The sequence below is a fragment of the Saimiri boliviensis genome, chromosome 2 (genome assembly GCF_048565385.1).
Source record: "Saimiri boliviensis isolate mSaiBol1 chromosome 2, mSaiBol1.pri, whole genome shotgun sequence".
Lineage (NCBI taxonomy): Eukaryota > Metazoa > Chordata > Mammalia > Primates > Cebidae > Saimiri > Saimiri boliviensis.
Window position 1 is genome coordinate 236,980,268 of NC_133450.1, and position 7,148 is coordinate 236,987,415.

Here is a 7,148-nt window from a genome sequence, read left to right on the forward strand (position 1 = left end):
GTACTGGGATTACAGGCTTGAGCCACCGCGCCCGGCGTAACTGGTTTTTAAAAGAAAAAAAAAACCCAGATGTTCTCTGGAGGAGCCACACCCAGTCCCAGGCCCAGCCCCCATCCTCTGACCCTTCATCCCACCATCCCATCACCTTGCTAGAGTTGAGTCTTGAATGGTGGGGTCCATTTAGTTTGCTTCTCAGGAAGCCTCAGACCACTGGACTCCACACTAAAGCTTCTTCCTGACAAAGAAAAATATCAGACAAGTTTAAGAGAGCTTATTTGAGCAAAGAACATTCACCAATCATGCAACCCTCAGAACAAGAAGAGGTTTCGAGAGCTCACCTCTGCAATGTGGGCAGTGAGGGTTTTGGATGGATATGTTGAGAGTAAATCTTTAAGAGATTTATTCTGAGCCAAACATGAGTGACCGTGGCCCGTGACACAGCCTTCGGGTGGTCCCGAGAACCTATGCCCAAGGTGGTCAGGGTACAGCTTGGTTTTATATATTTTAGGGAGGCATGAAACATCAATCAAATACATTTAAGAAATACATGGGGCCGGGCGTGGTGGCTCACGCCTGTAATCCAAGCACTTTGGAGGCCAAGGCGGGCGGATCACCTGAGGCAGGAGTTCAAGACCAGCCTGACCAACATGATAAAACCCCATCTTTAAAAAAAAAAAAAAAAAAAGGCCGGGCGCGGTGGCTCAAGCCTGTAATCCCAGCACTTTGGGAGGCCGAGGCGGGTGGATCACAAGGTCAAGAGATCGAGACCATCCTGGTCAACAAGGTGAAACCCCGTCTTTACTAAAAATACAAAAAATTAGCTGGGCATGGTGGCGCGTGCCTGTAATCCCAGCTACTCAGGAGGCTGAGGCAGGAGAATTGCCTGAACCCAGGAGGCGGAGGTTGCGGTGAGCCGAGATCGCGCCATTGCACTCCAGCCTGGGTAACAAGAGCGAAACTCCGTCTCAAAAAAAAAAAAAAAAAAAAAAAAACTTTTACCTGTTTGGGTGAAGCCCACTATTAATAAGTAAAAAAAGAAATACGTTGGTTTTGTTCTGAAAGATAGGACAACTCAAAGAGGGGGCTTTCAGGCTATAGGTAAATTTAAACATTTTCTGGTTGACAGTCGGTTGAGTTTATGTGAAGACCTGGGATCAATAGAAAGGAAATGTTCAGGGTAAGATATAGGATTGTGGGGACCAAGTTTTATTGTGCAGAGGAAGCTCTCAGATAGCAGACTTCGGAGTAAACAGATTGTAAAATGTTTCTTATTGGACCTAAAAGTGTGCCTGGCTCTTGGTTGATTATCTCCTGGATCTGGAAAGGAAGGAAAGTTTAAAAAAAAAAAAAAAAAAAAAAAAAAAAGGTTGAGGGGGAAAGGGGATTCTCTGCAGAATGTGGATTTTTCCCATAAGCGATGGCTTTGCAGGGCCATTTCAAGATATGGCAGAGAAACATGATTTGGGGTAAATATTCTGATTTTCTTCCTTGTTATGCCAGAGTCAGATTGGGAAGTAAGTCATGATATACAGTGTTAAATAAAACCCATTTGATGAGAATTTATGGTTTGTAGGACATGACTCCCCAGAACCCTTAGATAGGAATTTGGGCAAGATAAATATATAAATATGTAAGTATATATCATAACTTAGTCCTTAGGTAAAAGGCTGAAGGAAGCAGAAACAAAGAACAAAAAGCAAATTGATAGTTTGAAAGTTGCTTTCCTTGTAAAGGTTAAAGCAGAGGAGACTCCCTTGTCATGCCAGCTAAAGCTGGCCTGTTTGGAAATGTGACTTTTATCTCTCTCTCCTGATTTCTCAGGTCAGCTAACTTAGTTTCAGTTTGGTGACAACAATCTTTAGCAGGAGGGACTTGGTTTGGTCTGCTGAAGCTGGTACAGGAGCTCAGTGGAAATCAATGGCCTCCTAGAGATGTTATTTACATTTCTATTAAAGGGAGAGGGAGCCAGTGGTGAAGTTCAGCAAGAGAAACTTACTCTATAAAGAAAATCTGCATCTGTAATGGTGTCTTCCTCTCTGTAACAGGAAGAAAAGGATGACTAAATCACTGAAAACTCTTAATGCAAAAAGCACAAGCTCAATCTGCATCACAGACCTGGCTTTTGTTTACTCTGCACCTCTTGGCCAGGCAGTCCTAGGGGGGAGGATGAGGGTGTTTTGGCCTATGCCCATCGTTCTTTCTGTCAGGGAATGATGTTACGTTTGAAGCGAATTCTTTGATATCTACTCTTGAGATTGTCTGATTTCTGAGTTATCTCCCACGTAGTTATAAGGTAGTCATGTTAATAAACTTGTTTGCTTTTCTCTTGTTAATCTGTCTTTTGTTCTAGCAGTCCATCTCAAAGAACTCAGAGATGGTTGAGGAAAAATATGTTTTTTTCTCCCCCAAACTAGCCTGCCACTATCCGATGGAAGCCCGGCAGCAGCAGTGAGACTACAAGGGGCAAAGAGAATCCAGGAACTATGTCCCTCAGAAGGCACCCTCTCTCCACACTCATTTATACTATGGCTTAATGCCATGCTCCTGGAGCCTCAGCAAAATCACAAATTACAGTGCATGCCCTTCCAGGCTTCTCTCAAACAACTGAAATTGTCCCTGTCTGTATAAAGAAAACCAGAACAGCCCTTCCGTTCACTGGTTCAGCAGATATCATTTTTCATTAGCCTCTGGGCCGGGGGGACACAAAGTCTATATACATCACAAGGTGGGGGAGGGGGGAAACATCACATAGTGCTCAAGAAATGTTTGCTGAATGAAGGACTTGAAACAGCAGGAGCAGAGTTCAGCCATCTGGCCAACTACCAGGCTTCTTTCCATTTCCCTTGGCTGACACCCCACCTCCCTACAGGTCATTTTCTGCACAGCAGGCAAATAAATGCTTTTAAACGTCACCTCCTCAGAGAAGCCTCCCCTGATCACCTGCACAGGTAGATTGCCCACTGTTCTCTTTTACTTAGTTCTTATTGTTTCTACTTGTAGCATCGGTCGCTTTTTTTTTTTTTTGAGACGGAGTTTCACTCTTGTTATCCAGGCTGGAGTGCAATGACGTGATCTCGGCTCACCGCAACCTCCGCCTCCTGGGTTCAGGCAATTCTCCTGCCTCAGCCTCCTGAGTAGCTGGGATTACAGGCACGCGCCACCATGCCCAGCTAATGTTTTGTATTTTTAGTAGAGACGGGGTTTCACCATGTTGACCAGGTTGGTCTCGATCTCTCGACCTCGTGATCCACCCGCCTCGGCCTCCCAAAGTGCTGGGATTACAGGCGTGAGCCACTGCGCCCGGCAATCGATCGCTTTTTGTAATTGCACGGGTATCAATTTGTTTACTTGTATATCCCCTGTTCTCTTACCCCATTATAAAGTCCAGAGGGCACAACAAACTCTGTTTTTATCAGTATACTCCTAGAGCACAGGAAGGGTTCAACAACTGCTTATTATGAATAAATGCATGATGTGGTCTAGGAATACTGGGTCATGTGGATTTATTAGGACACAGGGGTTATGAAGCTCAAGGATATTGGGGGAATTTAAACTCTCCTTACCCATTCTTACAGAGTTATGTCAAGAATCAAAACAAGTTCTGTAAAGAACTACATATATATACAAAGGAGTTTCACCATACAGCTGGAAACCATTCGAGATGTTTGGTCAGGTTTGTGGAATAAACTTGGCTGAGTCAGTCTGGTGCTATCTAGAAGAAAATGTAGAAGAGGAATTTTGAGATACAGGAGACAATGTAGAAGACTCCTGTAATAAACTTTTCGGGACAGGACTTGACCTGATGTAGTGCTGATGAAAAGGATAGTATAATAATAATTGTCAGGATGGGTGCAGTGGCTCACACCTGTAATCCCAGCACTTTAGGAGGCCGAGGCAGGCAGATCACTTGAGGTCAGGAGTTCAAGACCAACCTGGCTAACATGGTGAAACCCTGCCTCTACTACAAACACAAAAATTAGCTAGGTGCGGTGGCAGGTGCCTGTAATTCCAGCTACTTGGGAGGCTGAAGCAGGAGAATCCCTTGAACCCGGGAGGCAGAGATTGTAGTCAGCTGAGATAGCAGCACTGCACTCCAGCCTGGGTGACAAGAGTGAAAGTCTGTCTCAAAAGTAATAATAAGGCTGGGCATGGTGCCTCACACCCGTAATCCCAGCACTTTGAGAGGCCGAGGCAGGTGGATCACTTGAGGTCAGGAGTTCGAGACCAGCCTGACCAACATAGAGAAACCCCACCTCTACTAAAAATAGAGCAGCCTGGGCAACAAGAGCAAAGGAAACTCTGTCTCAATAATAATAATAACAATAATTGTCAAACAGCAAGTAAACTGGGTACTTGACGATCGTTGATAATTGTTTAATTGGGGAGCAGGAAGATGGCAACATTATGGTTAAGTTGAGAAGGAGGATATTTTATAAATTTATAACCACCCAACAGGTTCACCTTGCCTGCTGGCTAGACAGAGCTTATTTATCAAGACAGGGAATTGCAATAGACAAAGAGTAATTCACACAGAGCTGGCTGTACGAAGATGGGAATTTTATTATTACTCAAATCAGTCTCCCTAAGCATTCAGGGAGCAGAGTTTTGAAGGATACTTTGATGGGTGAGGGGTGGGGTCAGTGACTCTGGAGTGCTGATTGGGTGGGAGATGAAATCATAGGGAGTTGAAGCTGTCCTCTTGAGCTGAGTAAGTTCCTGAATGGAGGCCACAAAATCAGATGAGCCAGTTTATCAAGCCAGGTGGTGCCAGCTGATCCATCGAGTGCCAGGTCCGCAAAATATCTCGAGCACTGATCTTCAGTTTTACAATAACGTTGTTTATACCCGGGAGCAATTTGGGGAGGGTCAGAATCTTGTAGCCTCCAGCTGCATGACTCCTAAACCATCATTTCTAATCTTTTGACTAATTTGTTAGTCCTACAAAGACAGTCTAGTCCCCAGGTGAGAAGGCAGTTTTTTTGGGAAAGGGCTGTTATCATCTTTGCTTCAAACTGTAAGTGTGAAAAGTAAAAAGTTCCTCTTCAAAGTTTCCATTTTTGTTGAAGAGTAAATAATGTGATAGAAATAATAGTTTCTCAAAAAAAGACCAAAAACAAAAAACTATCTTCCTTCAAGTTTCCTTGCTTTTTGCTAGTAACTGCTTGTTAAGCCCGATGTAGCTGCTAAATATAGTAAGGGAATAAGTACACTCTATGTCCTTGTACTTTAACCAAGTTATTTGTTCTGGCCTATAGCCTGCTCAGACATGTCCGAATATGCCCAGGCATCTCCTGGCCTAAAGCCTATGCCTCCTCCTTATTTGGAAATGTTATTACTCTCCTAGTTTCCTGTAAACAACCCCCTTCCTTTCTTTGTTCTTCATTGTGCCTTTACCCATTTAGGAAAGTTTTAAGTTCTTAGTCAATCGAGATCAGTCTAGATAGTGCAGTCCAGCTCCAGCCAATGGAGATAAGGCATACCAGTAAGGACTCAATGCATCAGGGATAAAAACTGCTTTTCTTTATCTCATGTGCTGTCATGCCAATCAGACTTCCAAAAAGCACCCTTTCTGCGGAAAGTAAAATCGCCTTGCTGAGAAAAGTTCTTTGCGCGCTGGTTCTTCTTTTCGGCACCAAGGAATAAGCATTTGTTTCTAACATAAGTTATTCCCGAAGTTAGTTCAGCCTACCCCCAGGCATGAACAAAGACAGCTTGGAGGTTAGAAGCAAGATGGAGTTGGTAAGGTCAGATCTTTTTTTTTCTTTTGGTGGGGGACAGTTTTGCTCTTGTCACCCAGACTGGAGTGCAATGGTGTGATCTTGGCTCACTGCAACGTCCCCCTCCTGGGTTCAAGCGACTCTCCTGCCTCAGCCTCCTGAGTAGCTGAGATTACAGGTACCCACCACCATGTCCAGCTAATTTTTGTATATTTAGTAGAGATGGGGTTTCACCATATTGACCAGGCTGGTCTTGAACTCCTGACCTCAGGTGGTCCACCTGCCTCAACCTCCCAAAGCGCTGGGATTACAGGCATGAGCCACTGTACCCGGCCTAGGTCAGGTCTCTTTAACCCAGCCTAGGTCAGTTATACTTTTGCAATGGTGATTTCAGGATTCTGAAGAAAAAGTATGAGTATTTGTCTTAATAGATAACCCACCTACACAATGATATCAAAATTTTAGATCTTTGCCAATTTAGTAGGTGAATTTATCATACCCTGTGATAATCTGGATTTGTATTTATCTTATTAATATAGAAGTTGATCTCTTTTTATGTATTTAAAAGTAATTTCTTCCTAAAGAATCCACTAAAAAACTCTTAGAACTTTACACAAAAGCAATACTATTACATCAAAAAAGGAAAAAAAGGCCGGGCGCGGTGGCTCACGTCTGTAATCCCAGCACTTTGGGAGGCCGAGGCGGGTGGATCACGAGGTCGAGAGATCGAGACCATCCTGGTCAACACGGTGAAACCCCGTCTCTACTAAAAATACAAAACATTAGCTGGGCATGGTGGCGCGTGCCTGTAATCCCAGCTACTCAGGGAGCTGAGGCAAGAGAAAGAAAAAAAAAAAAGGAAAAAAAAACCTCTTAGAACTAATAAATGAGTTCAGCAAGATTTTAGGATATGTGATCAATATACAAAAATCAGTTATATTTCTCTTTTTTTTTTTTTTTTTTTGAGACGGAGTTTCACTCTTGTTACCCAGGCTGGAGTGCAATGGCGCGATCTCGGCTCACCGCAACCTCCGCCTCCTGGGTTCAGGCAATTCTCCTGCCTCAGCCTCCTGAGTAGTTGGGATTACAGGCACATGCCACCATGCCCAGCTAATTTTTTGTACTTTTTTAGTAGAGACGGGGTTTCACTTGTTGACCAGGATGGTCTTGATCTCTTGACCTCGTGATCCACCCGCCTCGGCCTCCCAAAGTGCTGGGATTACAGGCTTGAGCCACCGCGCCCGGCAAAAATCAGTTATATTTCTATACAGTAGCAATGAACAAACTGAAAATAAAATTAAGAAAATAATTCTACTTATAATAGATTCCAAAAGGATAAAATAATGTTGAAGGTAATTAAATGCCAACGCAAGTTAAAAAGCATCCTATGTTCATGAATTGGAAGACAAAATCATAGAGATAAATTATACT